The sequence below is a fragment of the Oncorhynchus keta genome, chromosome 9 (assembly GCF_023373465.1).
Source record: "Oncorhynchus keta strain PuntledgeMale-10-30-2019 chromosome 9, Oket_V2, whole genome shotgun sequence".
NCBI classification, from domain to species: domain Eukaryota; kingdom Metazoa; phylum Chordata; class Actinopteri; order Salmoniformes; family Salmonidae; genus Oncorhynchus; species Oncorhynchus keta.
Window position 1 is genome coordinate 22851747 of NC_068429.1, and position 20107 is coordinate 22871853.

Below are 20107 nucleotides of genomic sequence, written 5' to 3' on the forward strand. Positions count from 1 at the left end.
TTCTCCTCTCCTCATCTTCTCCTCTCCTCCTCTCTCATCTCTCTCCTATTCATCTCTCCTCTCTATCTCTCTCTCTCCTCCTCTCTCATCTGTCTCCTGTCTCATCTCCTCCTCCTCTCTTCACTGTCTCCCTCCTCTATCTCCTCCTCTCTCCTGTCTCTCTCCTCCTCTCTCATCTTCTCCTCTCTCTATCCCTCTCTTCTCCTCTCTCTATCTCTCCTCCTCTCTCATCTCTCTCCTCCTCTCTCTCATCTTCTCCTCTCTCACTGTCTCCTCTCCCTCTCTCACCTTCTCCTCTCCTCCTCTCTTCACTGTCTCCTCTCCTCCTCTCTCATCTCCTCTCCCTCTCTCATCTCCTCCTCTCCTATTCACTGTCTCCTCTCCTCCTCTCCTCCTCTCTCTCTCATCTCCTCTCTATTCATTGTCTCCTCTCCTATTCTCTCCTCTCCTCCTCTCTCATCTTCTCCTCTCTCATCTCCTCCTCTTCTCTGTCTCCTCTCCTCCTATGTCCCTCTCCTCTCTTCCTCCTCTCTCCTCTCTCTCTCTCATCTTCTCCCATCATATCCTCCTCTCTTCATTGTCTCCTCTCCTCCTCCTCTCACCCTCTCCTCTTCTCTCTCTCATCTTTCCTCTCCTCCTCTCTTCTCTCCTCTCCTCCTCTCTCACCTTCTCCTCTCCTCCTCTCTTCACTTTCTTCCTCTCCTCCTCTCTCATCTTCTCCTCTCTCATCTTCTCCTCTCCTCCTCTCTTCACTGTCTCCTCTCCTCCTCTCTCACCTTCTCCTCTCCTCCTCTCTTCACTGTCTTACTCTCCTCCTCTCTCATCTTCTCCTCTCCTCCTCTCTCATCTTCTCCTCTCTCATCTTCTCCTCTCTCATCTTCTCCTCTCCTCCTCTCTTCACTGTCTCCTCTCCTCCTCTCTCCTCTCCTCCTCTCTCCTCTCTTCCTCTCTCACTCTCCTCCTCTCTTCACTGTCTCCTCTCCTCCTCTCTCATCTTCTCCTCTCCTCCTCTCTTCACTCTCTCTCTCCTCCTCCTCTCTCATCTGTCTCCTCTCCTCTCATCTCCTCTCTCATCTTCTCCCTCTCCTCATCTCTCTCCTCTCTTCACTGTCTCCTCTCCTCCTCTCTCATCTTCTCCTCTCTCATCTCCTCCTCTCTTCACTGTCTCCTCTCCTCCACTCTCTCTCCTCTCCTCTCCTCTCTCATCTCCTCCTCTCTCATCTCTCCTCTCTCATCTCCTCCTCTCTTCACTGTCTCCTCCTCCTCTCTCATCTTCTCCTCTCTCATCTCCTCCCTCTCTTCACTGTCTCCTCTCCTCCTCCTCTCATCTTCTCCTCTCTATCCTCTCTTCTGTCTCCTCTCCTCCTATCCCCTCTCCTCCTCTCTCATCTTCTCCTCTCTCATCTCCTCCTCTCTTCACTGTCTCCTCTCCTCCCTCTCATCTTCTCCTCCTCATCTCCTCCTCTCTACACTGTCTCCTCTCCTCCTCTCTCATCTTCTCCTCTCTCATCTCCTCCTCTCTTCACTGTCTCCTCTCCTCCTCTCTCATCTTCTCCTCCTCTCTCATCTCCTCTCCTCTCTTCACTGTCTCCTCTCCTCCTCTCTCATCTTCTCCTCTCTCATCTCCTCCTCTCTTCACTGTCTCCTCTCCTCCTCTCTCATCTTCTCCCTCTCATCTCCTCCTCTCTTCACTGTCTCCTTTCCTCCTCTCTCATCTTCTCTCTCTCATCTCCTCCTCTCTACACTGTCTCCTCTCCTCCTCTCTCATCTTCTCCTCTCTCATCTCCTCCTCTCTTCACTGTCTCCTCATCTCCTCCTCTCTCATCTTCTCCTCTCTCATCTCCTCCTCTCTTCACTGTCTCCTCTCCTCCTCTCTCATCTTCTCCTCTCTCATCTTCTCCTCTCTTCACTGTCTCCTCTCCTCCTCTCTCATCTTCTCCTCTCTCATCTCCTCCTCTCTTCACTGTCTCCTCCTCCTCCTCTCTCATCTTCTCCTCTCATCTCCTCCTTTCTTCACTGTCTCCTCTCCTCCTCTCTCACCTTCTCCTGTCTCATCTCCTCCTCTATTCACTGTCTCCTCTCCTCCTATCCCTCTCCTCCTCTCTCATCTCTTCACTGTCTCCTCTCCTCATCTCTCATCTTCTCCTCTCTCATCTCCTCCTCTCTTCACTGTCTCCTCTCCTCCTCTCTCATCTCCTCCTCTCTTCACTGTCTCCTCTCCTCCTCTCTCATCTTCTCCTCTCTCATCTCCTCCTCTCTTCACTGTCTCCTCTCCTCCTCTCTCATCTCCTCCTCTCTTCACTGTCTCCTCTCCTCCTCTCTCATCTCCTCCTCTCTTCACTGTCTCCTCTCCTCCTCTCTCATCTTCTCCTCTCTCATCTCCTCCTCTCTTCACTGTCTCCTCTCCTCCTCTCTCATCTTCTCCTCTCTTCACTGTCTCCTCTCCTCCTCTCTCCTCTCCTCCTCTCTCATCTTCTCCTCTCTTCACTGTCTCCTCTCCTCCTCTCTCCTCTCCTCCTCTCTCATCTTCTCCTCTCTTCACTGTCTCCTCTCCTCCTCTCTCATCTTCTCCTCTCTTCACTGTCTCCTCTCCTCCTCTCTCATCTCCTCCTCTCTCATCTTCTCCTCTCTTCACTGTCTCCTCTCCTCCTCTCTCATCTCCTCCTCTCTTCACTGTCTCCTCTCCTCCTCTCTCATCTTCTCCTCTCTCATCTCCTCCTCTATTCACTGTCTCCTCTCCTCCTCTCTCATCTTCTCCTCTCTCATCTCCTCCTCTCTTCACTGTCTCCCTCTCCTCCTCTCTCATCTCCTCCCTCTCTTCACTGTCTCCTCTCCTCCTCTCTCATCTCCTCCTCTCTTCACTGTCTCATCTTCTCCTCTCTCATCTCCTCCTCTATTCACTGTCTCCTCTCCTCCTCTCTCATCTTCTCCTCTCTCATCTCCTCCTCTCTTCACTGTCTCCTCTCCTCCTCTCTCATCTCCTCCTCTCTTCACTGTCTCCTCTCCTCCTCTCTCATCTCCTCCTCTCTTCACTGTCTCCTCTCCTCCTCTCTCATCTCCTCCTCTCTTCACTGTCTCCTCTCCTCCTCTCTCATCTCCTCTCTTCACTGTCTCCTCTCCTCCTCTCTCATCTCCTCCTCTCTTCACTGTCTCCTCTCCTCCTCTCTCATCTCCTCCTCTCTTCACTGTCTCCTCTCCTCCTCTCTCATCTCCTCCTCTCTTCACTGTCTCCTCTCCTCCTCTCTCATCTCCTCCTCTCTTCACTGTCTCCTCTCCTCCCTCTCATCTCCTCCTCTCTTCACTGTCTCCTCCTCCTCTCTCATCTCCTCCTCTCTTCACTGTCTCCTCTCCTCCTCTCTCATCTTCTCCTCTCTTCACTGTCTCCTCTCCTCCTCTCATCTCCTCCTCTCTTCACTGTCTCATCTCCTCCTCTCATCTTCTCCTCTCTTCACTGTCTCCTCTCCTCCTCTCTCATCTCCTCCTCTCTTCACTGTCTCCTCTCCTCCTCTCTCATCTTCTCCTCTCTCATCTCCTCCTCTATTCACTGTCTCCTCTCCTCCTCTCTCATCTTCTCCTCTCTCATCTCCTCCTCTCTTCACTGTCTCCTCTCCTCCTCTCTCATCTCCTCCTCTCTTCACTGTCTCCTCTCCTCCTCTCTCATCTCCTCCTCTCTTCACTGTCTCCTCTCCTCCTCTCTCATCTCCTCCTCTCTTCACTGTCTCCTCTCCTCCTCTCTCATCTTCTCCTCTCTTCACTGTCTCCTCCTCTCCTCTCTCATCTTCTCCTCTCTTCACTGTCTCCTCTCCTCCTCTCTCATCTCCTCCTCTCTTCACTGTCTCCTCTCCTCCTCTCTCATCTTCTCCTCTCTCATCTCCTCCTCTATTCACTGTCTCCTCTCCTCCTCTCTCATCTTCTCCTCTCTCATCTCCTCTTCTCTCTTCACTGTCTCCTCTCCTCCTCTCTCATCTCCTCCTCTCTTCACTGTCTCCTCTCCTCCTCTCTCATCTCCTCCCTCTCTTCACTGTCTCCTCTCCTCCTCTCTCATCTCCTCCCTCTCTTCACTGTCTCCTCTCCTCCTCTCTCATCTCCTCCTCTCTTCACTGTCTCCTCTCCTCCTCTCTCATCTCCTCCTCTCTTCACTGTCTCCTCTCCTCCTCTCTCATCTTCTTCTCTCTTCACTGTCTCCTCTCCTCCTCTCTCATCTTCTCCTCTCTTCACTGTCTCCTCTCCTCCTCTCATCTTCTCCTCTCTTCACTGTCTCCTCTCCTCCTCTCTCATCTTCTTCTCCTCTCTCATCTCCTCCTCTATTCACTGTCTCCTCTCCTCCTCTCTCATCTTCTCCTCTCTTCACTGTCTCCTCTCTCCTCCCTCTCATCTTCTCCTCTCTCATCTCCTCCTCTATTCACTGTCTCCTCTCCTCCTCTCTCATCTTCTCCTCTCTCATCTCCTCCTCTCTTCACTGTCTCCTCCTCCTCTCTCATCTCCTCCTCTCTTCACTGTCTCCTCTCTCCTCCTCTCTCATCTCCTCCTCTCTTCACTGTCTCCTCTCCTCCTCTCTCATCTCCTCCTCTCTTCACTGTCTCCCTCTCCTCCTCTCTCATCTCCTCCTCTCTTCACTGTCTCCTCTCCTCCTCTCTCATCTCCTCCTCTCTTCACTGTCTCCTCTCCTCCTCTCTCATCTTCTCCTCTCTTCACTGTCTCCTCTCCTCCTCTCTCATCTTCTCCTCTCTTCACTGTCTCCTCTCCTCCTCTCTCATCTTCTCCTCTCTTCACTGTCTCCTCTCCTCCTCTCTCATCTTCTCCTCTCTCATCTCCTCCTCTATTCACTGTCTCCTCTCCTCCTCTCTCATCTTCTCCTCTCCTCACTGTCTCCTCTCCTCCTCTCTCATCTTCTCCTCTCTTCACTGTCTCCTCTCCTCCTCTCTCATCTCCTCCTCTCTTCACTGTCTCCTCTCCTCCTCTCTCATCTTCTCCTCTCTCATCTCCTCCTCTATTCACTGTCTCCTCTCCTCCTCTCTCATCTTCTCCTCTCTTCACTGTCTCCTCTCCTCCTCTCTCATCTCCTCCTCTCTTCACTGTCTCCTCTCCTCCTCTCTCATCTCCTCCTCTATTCACTGTCTCCTCTCCCTCCTCTCTCATCTTCCTCTCCTCTCTTCACTGTCTCCTCTCCTCCTCTCTCATCTCCTCCTCTCTTCACTGTCTCCTCTCCTCCTCTCTCATCTCCTCCTCTCTTCACTGTCTCCTCTCCTCCTCTCTCATCTTCTCCTCTCTCATCTCCTCCTCTATTCACTGTCTCCTCTCCTCCTCTCTCATCTTCTCCTCTCTTCACTGTCTCCTCTCCTCCTCTCTCATCTCCTCCTCTCTTCACTGTCTCCTCTCCTCCTCTCTCATCTCCTCCTCTATTCACTGTCTCCCTCTCCTCCTCTCTCATCTTCTCTCTTCACTGTCTCCTCTCCTCCTCTCTCATCTCCTCCTCTCTTCACTGTCTCCTCTCCTCCTCTCTCATCTCCTCCTTCTTCACTGTCTCCTCTCCTCCCTCTCTCATCTCCTCCCTCTCTTCACTGTCTCCTCTCCTCCTCTCTCATCTTCTCCTCTCTCATCTCCTCCTCTCTTCACTGTCTCCTCTCCTCCTCTCTCATCTTCTCCTCTCTCTTCCCCCCTCAGCCTTTTTTCCCTTTCCTCTGTTGTTGTTGTTTTTCTTTTCTTTAATTACAGATGGAAAGGCATCTCTCTCTTTCTCCAACTCTCTCCTCATCTCTCTCCTCATCTCTCTCCATCTCTCCTCCTCTCCCGCTCTCGCGCTCTAACAAACTACTCTGTTTTCTGCCGTTGTGTAACTGCTGTAATGAGTTTAGTTTGTTGTCCGGGGGGTTGTAGACTGTTTGGCTTTCACAGGAGGGGAGGGAGGGAGGGAGGGAGGGAGGGAGGGAGGGAGGGAGGGAGGGAGGGAGGGAGGGAGGGAGGGAGGAGAGAGAGAGTATACCAGAGCTTACCCATATCACCTCCATTTCTTCAGACATTTTTGGCCAACTTGACCCAACACCTGGGATGAATCCAACCCAATAACTCACTTTCTCTCTTCAGCCTGTTCATGTGCATTCCTACAGTCAGAGAGGACTGTAGATGTATACCAGAAGTATAGGATATACAGTGATCTCAGTGATATAGTGTACATCTAATTATGTGTGACCTGTTTAATATGCTGCTGGGCTCTGAGTCATCAAACAGCCTGGTTCTACCTGGGCACTGTGTAGGTTCTCCTCCTATAGCCTGATTCTACCTGGGCACTGTGTAGGGTCTCCTCCTATAGCCTGATTCTACCTGGGCACTGTGTAGGGTCTCCTCCTATAGCCTGGTTCTACCTGGGCACTGTGTAGGGTCTCCTCCTATAGCCTGGTTCTACCTGGGCACTGTGTAGGGTCTCCTCCTATAGCCTGGTTCTACCTGGGCACTGTGTAGGGTCTCCTCCTATAGCCTGGTTCTACCTGGGCACTGTGTAGGTTCTCCTCCTATAGCCTGATTCTACCTGGGCACTGTGTAGGTTCTCCTCCTATAGCCTGATTCTACCTGGGTACTGTGTAGGTTCTCCTCCTATAGCCTGATTCTATCTGGGCACTGTGTAGGTTCTCCTCCTATAGCCTGGTTCTACCTGGGCACTGTGTAGGTTCTCCTCCTATAGCCTGGTTCTACCTGGGCACTGTGTAGGTTCTCCTCCTGTAGCCTGATTCTACCTGGACACTGTGTAGGTTCTCCTCCTATAGCCTGGTTCTACCTGGGCACTGTGTAGGTTCTCCTCCTATAGCCTGATTCTACCTGGGCACTGTGTAGGTTCTCCTCCTATAGCCTGATTCTACCTGGGCACTGTGTAGGTTCTCCTCCTATAGCCTGATTCTACCTGGGCACTGTGTAGGTTCTCCTCCTATAGCCTGGTTCTACCTGGGCACTGTGTAGGTTCTCCTCCTATAGCCTGATTCTACCTGGGCACTGTGTAGGTTCTCCTCCTATAGCCCGATTCTGCCTGGGCACTGTGTAGGGTCTCCTCCTATAGCCCGGTTCTGCCTGGGCACTGTGTAGGTTCTCCTCCTATAGCCCGGTTCTGCCTGGGCACTGTGTAGGGTCTCCTCCTATAGCCCGATTCCACCTGGGCACTGTGTAGGTTCTCCTCCTATAGCCCGATTCTGCCTGGGCACTGTGTAGGGTCTCCTCCTATAGCCCGGTTCTGCCTGGGCACTGTGTATGTTCTCCTCCTATAGCCTGGTTCTACCTGGGCACTGTGTAGGTTCTCCTCCTATAGCCTGGTTCTCCCTGGGGGGCACTGTGTAGGTTCTCCTCCTTTAGCCTGATTCTACCTGGAGGGCAATGTGTAGGTTCTCCTCCTTTAGCCTGGTTCTACCTGGGGGCACTGTGTGGGTTCTCCTCCTCATAGCCTGGGTCTGGTTCTACCTGGGGGGCATAGCTGTGCAGGGTCCCCACTGCCTCACTCACACTCTCAGAGCACTCTGGAGAAGTAGCTAAGTAAATTCCTAGCTAATGTATAGGAGAGGGGTTGGTGTAGGGGGGTGTCTCTGTGGTCTCTCAGAGGGGTTGGTGAATATTGGGAGAACATTGAGGGAACATAATGTTTAATGCATCTTGTTTCAAGGCTCACATTGATAGCTAGCTGGCTCCAGGGACATCTCTGATCAGCTCTTTGCTTCTGTGCACGCGCCTACACACACGCTCACACACACACACACACACACACACACACACACACACACACACACACACACACACACACACACACACACACACACACACACACACACACACACACACACACACACACACACACACACACACACACACACACACACACACACTCACTCAGATTGAGATTGTTATTGAGGTTATCAGGTACTATTACATACTATTATCTCTCTGTGTCATGTGAACCCTCTGATCCTCCATCCCCTCTTCCATACACCATCACAGGCCAGCCTGCATGGCAGCTGTTAATACGTTAATTGTCTACGCATTCATCTCTGTGTACAATAGTTTGTAGCCAGCAATACTCTCTGCAATATTACATATGTATATATTTTGCAGCATTACTTTTCAGTATGTATGGGATAGGCATAACATGTTCAATAAACATGCTTTAACAGGACAACTCAATTCATTCAGCCCGTCATCTTTCTCCCACTCTGCTCCCAGGCTGCTCCCACCCTTCTCCCACTCTGCTCCCAGGCTGCTCCCACCCTTCTCCCACTCTGCTCCCAGGCTGCTCCCACCCTTCTCCCACTCTGCTCCCAGGCTGCTCCCACCCTTCTCCCACTCTGCTCCCAGGCTGCTCCCACCCTTCTCCCACTCTGCTCCCAGGCTGCTCCCACCATTCTCCCACTCTGCTCCCACCCTGCTCCCAGGCTGCTCCCACCCTTCTCCCACCCTTCTCCCACTCTGCTCCCAGGCTGCTCCCACCCTTCTCCCACTCTGCTCCCAGGCTGCTCCCACCCTTCTCCCACTCTGCTCCCAGGCTGCTCCCACCCTTCTCCCACTCTGCTCCCAGGCTGCTCCCACCATGCTCCCAGGCTGCTCCCAGGCTGCTCCCACTCTGCTCCCAGGCTGCTCCCACTCTGCTCCCAGGCTGCTCCCACTCTGCTCCCAGGCTGCTCCCACTCTGCTCCCAGGCTGCTCCTACTCTGCTCCCCCTCTGCTCCAACTCTGCTCCAACTCTGCTCCCACTCTGCTCCCACCCTTCTCCAACTCTGCTCCCACTCTGCTCCCACCCTTCTCCCACTCTGCTCCCAGGCTGCTCCCACCCTTCTCCCACTCTGCTCCCACCCTGCTCCCAGGCTGCTCCCAGGCTGCTCCCACTCTGCTCCCAGGCTGCTCCCACTCTGCTCCCAGGCTGCTCCCACTCTGTTCTCAGCCTGTTCCCACTCTGCTCCGACCCTGCTCCCACCCTGCTCCCATCCTGCTCCCACTGTGTTCCCAGCCTGTTCCCACTGGGCACAGATGTCAATTCAACTTCTATTCCACGTTGTTTCAATGTAATTGCATTTAAATGAAGTTGAAACAATGTTGATTCAACCAGTGTGCGCCCAGTGGGAGAGACAGTGCACACACACACACACACACACACACACACACACACACACACACACACACACACACACACACACACACACACACACACACACACACACACACACACACACACACACACACACACAGTGTGTTCTTTGCTTCACATGAGAGTTGTTCTCTGCATGCCTCCGAGTAAAGTCACCTAGTGGAAAAGAAAGGGAAAACTCACACTCAAACATGCACTCACTCACATACACAACAAAGTGCAAAGTTGGGGGATGTTTATTAAATCACAGAAGCAGATAGAGAGGTCTGTGTGAGTCAGAGAGAGAGGGGAGAGAGAGGGGGGGGCCTCTCTAGCTACCTAAACTGAACAAACCCCCTCGGACTGAGAGAGAGAGAGAGAGAGAGAGAGAGAGAGAGAGAGAGAGAGAGAGAGAGAGAGAGAGAGAGAGAGAGAGAGAGAGGGGGGCTCTCCAGCTACCTAAACTGAACAAACCCCCTCGGACTGAGAGAGAGAGAGAGAGAGAGAGAGAGAGAGAGAGAGAGAGAGAGAGAGAGAGAGAGGAGACAGACAGACAGACAGACAGACAGACAGACAGACAGACAGACAGACAGGCAGGCAGGCAGGCAGGCAGGCAGGCAGGCAGGCAGGCAGGCAGACAGACAGACAGACAGACAGACAGACAGACAGACAGACAGACAGACAGACAGACAGACAGACAGACAGACAGACAGACAGACAGAGGTCTCTCTAGCTACCTAAACTGAACAAACCCCCTGGGACTGAGGGAGAAAGATGGGGGGGGGCCTCTCTAGCTACCTAAACTGAACAAGCCTCCTGGGACTGAGGGAGAAAGATGGGGGGGGCTCTAGCTACCTAAACTGAACAAGCCCCCTGGGACTGAGAGAGAGAGGGAAAGCGAAAGGGCCCCTCTAGCTACCTAAACTGAACAAACACCCTGGGACTGAGAGAGAGAGAGAAAGAGAGAGGGCCTCTCTAGCTACCTAAACTCAACATACCCCCTGGGACAGAGAGGGAGAGACGGAGGAGAGTCAGAGAGAAGGAGAAAGATGGGGAAGAGAGACTACACTATTAGCCAAGACTGCTTCTCGTCTTGGCCACCAGAGGCATGGAATAGTCTACAATCCATGCTGCATCTGGATATGTTAGTGCCACCGAATGAATTAAACATTTTGATAGTGACTCTGTTACAGAGGAGTGTAAATACTTTTTTTACCTGAATCATGTTGTTGAATTGTATTGTATTGTTGTATGTTTTAGTTCTGTAATGTATTGATTGTTGCTGCCTTCTTGGTCAGGTCTCCTTTGAAAAACAGATTTTGGGTCTCGATGGGCTTTTCCTGGTTAAATAAAGGTTAATAAATAAAAAAATAAAATATTTATCATTCTCTCATCTCTCCCCCTCATCCCCCCTCTCCTCCTCTCCCCTCCTCTTCTCTACTCTAATGCTGCAATTCTACTTTATGTTCAGATGAGGGCAGTGTAGATACACTTTTGATCAACTTGTGTGATGCCACCCATCCCATCCAACACCACTACGCGTTGAGGTGCTGAAGACCTTCAATGGCTCAATTGTGCAGATATTCTTCTCCTTTGTCCTATATCATTAGTTCTACCCTGGCTGCACCTGAGGCAGTTTGCTGGAGGTGTTTAGGCTACTTTTAAACTGTCTCTGTGTTTAACCTAAAGGCTACAGTGGGAGAAAGATTCCATACAGTGTATAGAATGTTCTTCAGTATGTGTGTCTGGTTTGATCAAAGTTCTATCCCTCTCTGTGCTTTATGAGTGTGTTTCTGCTAAGAGCTACAGTAACTGTACCCTGACGCCCCTAGCCTGCTAGCCTTATAGCCTGCTAGCCTGTTAGCCTGCTAGCCTGGTAGCCTGCTAGCCTGGTAGCCTGCTAGCCTGTTTCCACTGCCTCCCATCCACATATCAAAGCGCTATAGAGATAGTACAGATCGATCTGTATTACTTTGAAGATGCAAGGAGGTAATGCATTTCTCATGTTCACCTCTCAATTTCAACACCCCCACCCAACAGCACACACACACACACACACACACACACACACACACACACACACACACACACACACACACACACACACACACACACACACACACACACACACACACACACACACACACACACACACACACACACACACACACACCACACCATTGTTTAAGTGAAAAACTGACAATGTATGGCAGCTAGGCAAGTTGAACCTGCTCTGAGGTTGTCCCAATAGACGGGATTTGTATTTTATTTTAGTGAAAACATTAATATTTACAGTATGGTTGTTGCAAATTAAGTTGGTTTTTAACCTGCTACACTGGATGTGTAACTTGTCTTTTAAGTGGGATAACAAGTTTATGAACTTTTAAAACAGTATCATTTTCCAATGTTTCTTCAATAGAGAAATCTGGACACATTTTTTCTTAACACAAATAAATTGGCTATAAATACATACAGTATTAAATAGAGCCATGACTACATGGAACTCTCTGCCACCCCAAGCAATAAAGGCAAATAAATCAATCAAAAAACACATATAAGAGCACCTTATGGCACAACAGGGACTGTGAAGGGACACAGCCATTTGTACATATTTTGTATTGATATTTACACTGTGTTATGTATTGTATTTTGTAGGTAGGTGGCCTTGCATGAGCCTTGGCTTGTCCTGTTTCTGAAGCGAGAGGCGGAGACAGGAGATTTGTCACGTTCTGACCTTAGTTCCTTTGTTTGGTCTTTGTTTTAGTATGGTCAGGGCGTGAGTTGGGGTGGGCAGTCTATGTTCTTTTTTCTATGATTTGGTATTTCTGTGTTTGGCCTGGTATGGTTCTCAATCAGAGGCAGCTGTCAATCGTTGTCCCTGATTGAGAACCATACTTAGGTAGCCTGGTTTCACCTTTGAGTGGTGGGTTGAATATTAAGTAGCCTGGTTTCACCTATGAGTTGTGGGTTGAATATTAAGTAGCCTGGTTTCACCTATGAGTTGTGGGTTGAATATTAAGTAGCCTGGTTTCACCTATGAGTTGTGGGTTGAATATTAAGTAGCCTGGTTTCACCTATGAGTTGTGGGTTGAATATTAAGTAGCCTGGTTTCACCTATGAGTTGTGGGTTGATTATTAAGTAGCCTGGTTTCACCTATGAGTTGTGGGTTGAATATTAAGTAGCCTGGTTTCACCTTTGAGTTGTGGGTTGAATATTAAGTAGCCTGGTTTCACCTATGAGTTGTGGGTTGATTATTAAGTAGCCTGGTTTCACCTATGAGTTGTGGGTTGATTATTAAGTAGCCTGGTTTCACCTATGAGTTGTGGGTTGATTATTAAGTAGCCTGGTTTCACCTATGAGTTGTGGGTTGATTATTAAGTAGCCTGGTTTCACCTATGAGTTGTGGGTTGATTATTAAGTAGCCTGGTTTCACCTATGAGTTGTGGGTTGAATATTAAGTAGCCTGGTTTCACCTATGAGTTGTGGGTTGAATATTAAGTAGCCTGGTTTCACCTATGAGTTGTGGGTTGATTATTAAGTAGCCTGGTTTCACCTATGAGTTGTGGGTTGAATATTAAGTAGCCTGGTTTCACCTATGAGTTGTGGGTTGAATATTAAGTAGCCTGGTTTCACCTATTGAGTTGTGGGTTGAATATTAAGTAGCCTGGTTTCACCTGGTTTCATGAGTTGTGGGTTGAATATTAAGTAGCCTGGTTTCACCTATGAGTTGTGGGTTGAATATTAAGTAGCCTGGTTTCACCTATGAGTTGTGGGTTGAATATTAAGTAGCCTGGTTTCACCTATGAGTTGTGGGTTGAATATTAAGTAGCCTGGTTTCACCTATGAGTTGTGGGTTGAATATTAAGTAGCCTGGTTTCACCTATGAGTTGTGGGTTGAATATTAAGTAGCCTGGTTTCACCTATGAGTTGTGGGTTGAATATTAAGTAGCCTGGTTTCACCTATGAGTTGTGGGTTGAATATTAAGTAGCCTGGTTTCACCTATGAGTTGTGGGTTGATTATTAAGTAGCCTGGTTTCACCTGGTTTATGAGTTGTGGGTTGAATATTAAGTAGCCTGGTTTCACCTATGAGTTGTGGGTTGAATATTAAGTAGCCTGGTTTCACCTATGAGTTGTGGGTTGAATATTAAGTAGCCTGGTTTCACCTATGAGTTGTGGGTTGAATATTAAGTAGCCTGGTTTCACCTATGAGTTGTGGGTTGAATATTAAGTAGCCTGGTTTCACCTATGAGTTGTGGGTTGATTATTAAGTAGCCTGGTTTCACCTATGAGTTGTGGGTTGAATATTAAGTAGCCTGGTTTCACCTATGAGTTGTGGGTTGAATATTAAGTAGCCTGGTTTCACCTATGAGTTGTGGGTTGATTATTAAGTAGCCTGGTTTCACCTATGAGTTGTGGGTTGAATATTAAGTAGCCTGGTTTCACCTATGAGTTGTGGGTTGATTATTAAGTAGCCTGGTTTCACCTATGAGTTGTGGGTTGAATATTAAGTAGCCTGGTTTCACCTATGAGTTGTGGGTTGATTATTAAGTAGCCTGGTTTCACCTATGAGTTGTGGGTTGAATATTAAGTAGCCTGGTTTCACCTATGAGTTGTGGGTTGAATATTAAGTAGCCTGGTTTCACCTATGAGTTGTGGGTTGAATATTAAGTAGCCTGGTTTCACCTATGAGTTGTGGGTTGAATATTAAGTAGCCTGGTTTCACCTATGAGTTGTGGGTTGAATATTAAGTAGCCTGGTTTCACCTATGAGTTGTGGGTTGAATATTAGTAGCCTGGTTTCACCTATGAGTTGTGGGTTGATTATTAAGTAGCCTGGTTTCACCTATGAGTTGTGGGTTGATTATTAAGTAGCCTGGTTTCACCTATGAGTTGTGGGTTGATTATTAAGTAGCCTGGTTTCACCTGAGTTGTGAGATTATTGTAGCCTGGTTTTGAGTTGTGGGTTTATTAAGTAGCCTGGTTTCACCTATGAGTTGTGGGTTGAATATTAAGTAGCCTGGTTTCACCTATGAGTTGTGGGTTGATTATTAAGTAGCCTGGTTGTGGGTTGAATATTTCAGCCTGGTTTCACCTATGAGTTGTGGGTTGAATATTAAGTAGCCTGGTTTCACCTATGAGTTGTGGGTTGAATATTAAGTAGCCTGGTTTCACCTATGAGTTGTGGGTTGAATATTAAGTAGCCTGGTTTCACCTATGAGTTGTGGGTTGAATATTAAGTAGCCTGGTTTCACCTATGAGTTGTGGGTTGAATATTAAGTAGCCTGGTTTCACCTATGAGTTGTGGGTTGAATATTAAGTAGCCTGGTTTCACCTATGAGTTGTGGGTTGATTATTAAGTAGCCTGGTTTCACCTATGAGTTGTGGGTTGATTATTAAGTAGCCTGGTTTCACCTATGAGTTGTGGGTTGAATATTAAGTAGCCTGGTTTCACCTATGAGTTGTGGGTTGATTATTAAGTAGCCTGGTTTCACCTATGAGTTGTGGGTTGAATATTAAGTAGCCTGGTTTCACCTATGAGTTGTGGGTTGAATATTAAGTAGCCTGGTTTCACCTATGAGTTGTGGGTTGATTATTAAGTAGCCTGGTTTCACCTATGAGTTGTGGGTTGAATATTAAGTAGCCTGGTTTCACCTATGAGTTGTGGGTTGATTATTAAGTAGCCTGGTTTCACCTATGAGTTGTGGGTTGATTATTAAGTAGCCTGGTTTCACCTATGAGTTGTGGGTTGATTATTAAGTAGCCTGGTTTCACCCTGGTTTCACCTATGAGTTGTGGGTTGAATATTAAGTAGCCTGGTTTCACCTATGAGTTGTGGGTTGATTATTAAGTAGCCTGGTTTCACCTATGAGTTGTGGGTTGATTATTAAGTAGCCTGGTTTCACCTGGGTTGAATATTAAGTAGCCTGGTTTCACCTATGAGTTGTGGGTTGAGTAGCCTGGTTTCACCTATGAGTTGTGGGTTGATTATTAAGTAGCCTGGTTTCACCTATGAGTTGTGGGTTGATTATTAAGTAGCCTGGTTTCACCTATGAGTTGTGGGTTGAATATTAAGTAGCCTGGTTTCACCTATGAGTTGTGGGTTGAATATTAAGTAGCCTGGTTTCACCTATGAGTTGTGGGTTGAATATTAAGTAGCCTGGTTTCACCTATGAGTTGTGGGTTGATTATTAAGTAGCCTGGTTTCACCTATGAGTTGTGGGTTGAATATTAAGTAGCCTGGTTTCACCTATGAGTTGTGGGTTGATTATTAAGTAGCCTGGTTTCACCTATGAGTTGTGGGTTGAATATTAAGTAGCCTGGTTTCACCTATGAGTTGTGGGTTGATTATTAAGTAGCCTGGTTTCACCTATGAGTTGTGGGTTGAATATTAAGTAGCCTGGTTTCACCTATGAGTTGTGGGTTGAATATTAAGTAGCCTGGTTTCACCTATGAGTTGTGGGTTGATTATTAAGTAGCCTGGTTTCACCTATGAGTTGTGGGTTGATTATTAAGTAGCCTGGTTTCACCTATGAGTTGTGGGTTGAATATTAAGTAGCCTGGTTTCACCTATGAGTTGTGGGTTGAATATTAAGTAGCCTGGTTTCACCTATGAGTTGTGGGTTGAATATTAAGTAGCCTGGTTTCACCTATGAGTTGTGGGTTGAATATTAAGTAGCCTGGTTTCACCTATGAGTTGTGGGTTGATTATTAAGTAGCCTGGTTTCACCTATGAGTTGTGGGTTGAATATTAAGTAGCCTGGTTTCACCTATGAGTTGTGGGTTGAATATTAAGTAGCCTGGTTTCACCTATGAGTTGTGGGTTGATTATTAAGTAGCCTGGTTTCACCTATGAGTTGTGGGTTGAATATTAAGTAGCCTGGTTTCACCTATGAGTTGTGGGTTGAATATTAAGTAGCCTGGTTTCACCTATGAGTTGTGGGTTGATTATTAAGTAGCCTGGTTTCACCTATGAGTTGTGGGTTGAATATTAAGTAGCCTGGTTTCACCTATGAGTTGTGGGTTGATTATTAAGTAGCCTGGTTTCACCTATGAGTTGTGGGTTGATTATTAAGTAGCCTGGTTTCACCTATGAGTTGTGGGTTGATTATTAAGTAGCCTGGTTTCACCTATGAGTTGTGGGTTGAATATTAAGTAGCCTGGTTTCACCTGATGAGTTGTGGGTTGAATATTAAGTAGCCTGGTTTCACCTATGAGTTGTGGGTTGAATATTAAGTAGCCTGGTTTCACCTATGAGTTGTGGGTTGAATATTAAGTAGCCTGGTTTCACCTATGAGTTGTGGGTTGAATATTAAGTAGCCTGGTTTCACCTATGAGTTGTGGGTTGATTATTAAGTAGCCTGGTTTCACCTATGAGTTGTGGGTTGAATATTAAGTAGCCTGGTTTCACCTATGAGTTGTGGGTTGAATATTAAGTAGCCTGGTTTCACCTATGAGTTGTGGGTTGAATATTAAGTAGCCTGGTTTCACCTATGAGTTGTGGGTTGATTATTAAGTAGCCTGGTTTCACCTATGAGTTGTGGGTTGAATATTAAGTAGCCTGGTTTCACCTATGAGTTGTGGGTTGAATATTAAGTAGCCTGGTTTCACCTATGAGTTGTGGGTTGATTATTAAGTAGCCTGGTTTCACCTATGAGTTGTGGGTTGAATATTAAGTAGCCTGGTTTCACCTATGAGTTGTGGGTTGAATAGCCTGGTTTTATGAGTAGCCTGGTTTCACCTATGAGTTGTGGGTTGAATATTAAGTAGCCTGGTTTCACCTATGAGTTGTGGGTTGAATATTAAGTAGCCTGGTTTCACCTATGAGTTGTGGGTTGAATATTAAGTAGCCTGGTTTCACCTATGAGTTGTGGGTTGAATATTAAGTAGCCTGGTTTCACCTATGAGTTGTGGGTTGAATATTAAGTAGCCTGGTTTCACCTATGAGTTGTGGGTTGAATATTAAGTAGCCTGGTTTCACCTATGAGTTGTGGGTTGAATATTAAGTAGCCTGGTTTCACCTATGAGTTGTGGGTTGAATATTAAGTAGCCTGGTTTCACCTATGAGTTGTGGGTTGAATATTAAGTAGCCTGGTTTCACCTATGAGTTGTGGGTTGAATATTAAGTAGCCTGGTTTCACCTATGAGTTGTGGGTTGAATATTAAGTAGCCTGGTTTCACCTATGAGTTGTGCCTGGTTGAATATTAAGTAGCCTGGTTTCACCTATGAGTTGTGGGTTGAATTGTAGGGTTGATATTAAGTAGCCTGGTTTCACCTATGAGTTGTGGGTTGATTATTAAGTAGCCTGGTTTCACCTATGAGTTGTGGGTTGAATATTAAGTAGCCTGGTTTCACCTATGAGTTGTGGGTTGAATATTAAGTAGCCTGGTTTCACCTATGAGTTGTGGGTTGAATATTAAGTAGCCTGGTTTCACCTATGAGTTGTGGGTTGAATATTAAGTAGCCTGGTTTCACCTATGAGTTGTGGGTTGATTATTAAGTAGCCTGGTTTCACCTATGAGTTGTGGGTTGAATATTAAGTAGCCTGGTTTCACCTATGAGTTGTGGGTTGAATATTAAGTAGCCTGGTTTCACCTATGAGTTGTGGGTTGAATATTAAGTAGCCTGGTTTCACCTATGAGTTGTGGGTTGAATATTAAGTAGCCTGGTTTCACCTATGAGTTGTGGGTTGATTATTAAGTAGCCTGGTTTCACCTATGAGTTGTGGGTTGATTATTGTAGCCTGGTTTCACCTATGAGTTGTGGTTGAATATTAAGTAGCCTGGTTTCACCTATGAGTTGTGGGTTGAATATTAAGTAGCCTGGTTTCACCTATGAGTTGTGGGTTGAATATTAAGTAGCCTGGTTTCACCTATGAGTTGTGGGTTGAATATTAAGTAGCCTGGTTTCACCTATGAGTTGTGGGTTGATTATTAAGTAGCCTGGTTTCACCTATGAGTTGTGGGTTGAATATTAAGTAGCCTGGTTTCACCTATGAGTTGTGGGTTGAATATTAAGTAGCCTGGTTTCACCTATGAGTTGTGGGTTGAATATTAAGTAGCCTGGTTTCACCTATGAGTTGTGGGTTGAATATTAAGTAGCCTGGTTTCACCTATGAGTTGTGGGTTGAATATTAAGTAGCCTGGTTTCACCTATGAGTTGTGGGTTGAATATTAAGTAGCCTGGTTTCACCTATGAGTTGTGGGTTGAATATTAAGTAGCCTGGTTTCACCTATGAGTTGTGGGTTGAATATTAAGTAGCCTGGTTTCACCTATGAGTTGTGGGTTGATTATTAAGTAGCCTGGTTTCACCTATGAGTTGTGGGTTGATTATTAAGTAGCCTGGTTTCACCTATGAGTTGAATATTAAGTAGCCTGGTTGAATATTAAGTAGCCTGGTTTCACCTATGAGTTGTGGGTTGAATATTAAGTAGCCTGGTTTCACCTATGAGTTGTGGGTTGAATATTAAGTAGCCTGGTTTCACCTATGAGTTGTGGGTTGATTATTAAGTAGCCTGGTTTCACCTATGAGTTGTGGGTTGAATATTAAGTAGCCTGGTTTCACCTATGAGTTGTGGGTTGAATATTAAGTAGCCTGGTTTCACCTATGAGTTGTGGGTTGATTATTAAGTAGCCTGGTTTCACCTATGAGTTGTGGGTTGAATATTAAGTAGCCTGGTTTCACCTATGAGTTGTGGGTTGATTATTAAGTAGCCTGGTTTCACCTATGAGTTGTGGGTTGAATATTAAGTAGCCTGGTTTCACCTATGAGTTGTGGGTTGAATATTAAGTAGCCTGGTTTCACCTATGAGTTGTGGGTTGAATATTAAGTAGCCTGGTTTCACCTATGAGTTGTGGGTTGAATATTAAGTAGCCTGGTTTCACCTATGAGTTGTGGGTTGAATATTAAGTAGCCTGGTTTCACCTATGAGTTGTGGGTTGAATATTAAGTAGCCTGGTTTCACCTATGAGTTGTGGGTTGATTATTAAGTAGCCTGGTTTCACCTATGAGTTGTGGGTTGAATATTAAGTAGCCTGGTTTCACCTATGAGTTGTGGGTTGAATATTAAGTAGCCTGGTTTCACCTATGAGTTGTGGGTTGATTATTAAGTAGCCTGGTTTCACCTATGAGTTGTGGGTTGAATATTAAGTAGCCTGGTTTCACCTATGAGTTGTGGGTTGAATATTAAGTAGCCTGGTTTCACCTATGAGTTGTGGGTTGATTATTAAGTAGCCTGGTTTCACCTATGAGTTGTGGGTTGAATATTAAGTAGCCTGGTTTCACCTATGAGTTGTGGGTTGATTATTAAGTAGCCTGGTTTCACCTATGAGTTGTGGGTTGAATATTAAGTAGCCTGGTTTCACCTATGAGTTGTGGGTTGAATATTAAGTAGCCTGGTTTCACCTATGAGTTGTGGGTTGAATATTAAGTAGCCTGGTTTCACCTATGAGTTGTGGGTTGAATATTAAGTAGCCTGGTTTCACCTATGAGTTGTAGCCTGGTTTCACCTATGAGTTGTGGGTTGAATATTAAGTAGCCTGGTTTCACCTAGCCTGGTTTCCTCAATTTGGTGAGTTGTGGGTTGAATATTAAGTAGCCTGAATAGTTGGTTTTCACTTGAGTTGTGCTGGGGTTGGATTATTAGCAGCCTGGTTTTGTGGGTTGAATATTAAGTAGCCTGGTTTCACCTATGAGTTGTGGGTTGAATATTCGCCAGCCTGGTTTCACCTATGAGTTGTGGGTTGATTATTAAGTAGCCTGGTTTCACCTATGAGTTGTGGGTTGATTATTAAGTAGCCTGGTTTCACTATGAGTTGTTGGGTTGTTTCACCTATGATGCCATGGGTTGAATATTAGCCTGGTTTCACCTTTGATTCTGTTCTGTTCAGTGTTTTTGTATTCACCGTTCAGGACTGTTTCGTTCTCGTAATTTTGTTTGTGTTGTGTTCATGATAATAAATTATCAATATGGACATTTACCACGCTCTTGTGATGGTCCTCCTCTTCTTCCA

General features: G+C 46.6%; 1 protein-coding gene and 1 long non-coding RNA gene across 15 annotated transcripts in view; one reads left to right on the plus strand and one right to left on the minus strand.

The window, feature by feature from the left end:
- Positions 1-20107, plus strand: part of LOC118376650 (disabled homolog 2-interacting protein-like) — a 323821-nt gene that overhangs the window by 54882 nt on the left and 248832 nt on the right. The gene's annotated exons all lie outside the window — the stretch shown is intronic.
- Positions 13229-16261, minus strand: LOC127931798 (uncharacterized). Of its 2 annotated transcripts, none has more exons than XR_008143096.1 (3): positions 15064-16261; positions 14389-14548; positions 13229-13500 (listed from the first exon to the last, which is right to left on the minus strand). It is a non-coding gene; the product is annotated as an uncharacterized LOC127931798 (long non-coding RNA). The 2 variants fall into 2 exon arrangements; XR_008143095.1 differs by having other exon boundaries at positions 13229-13580.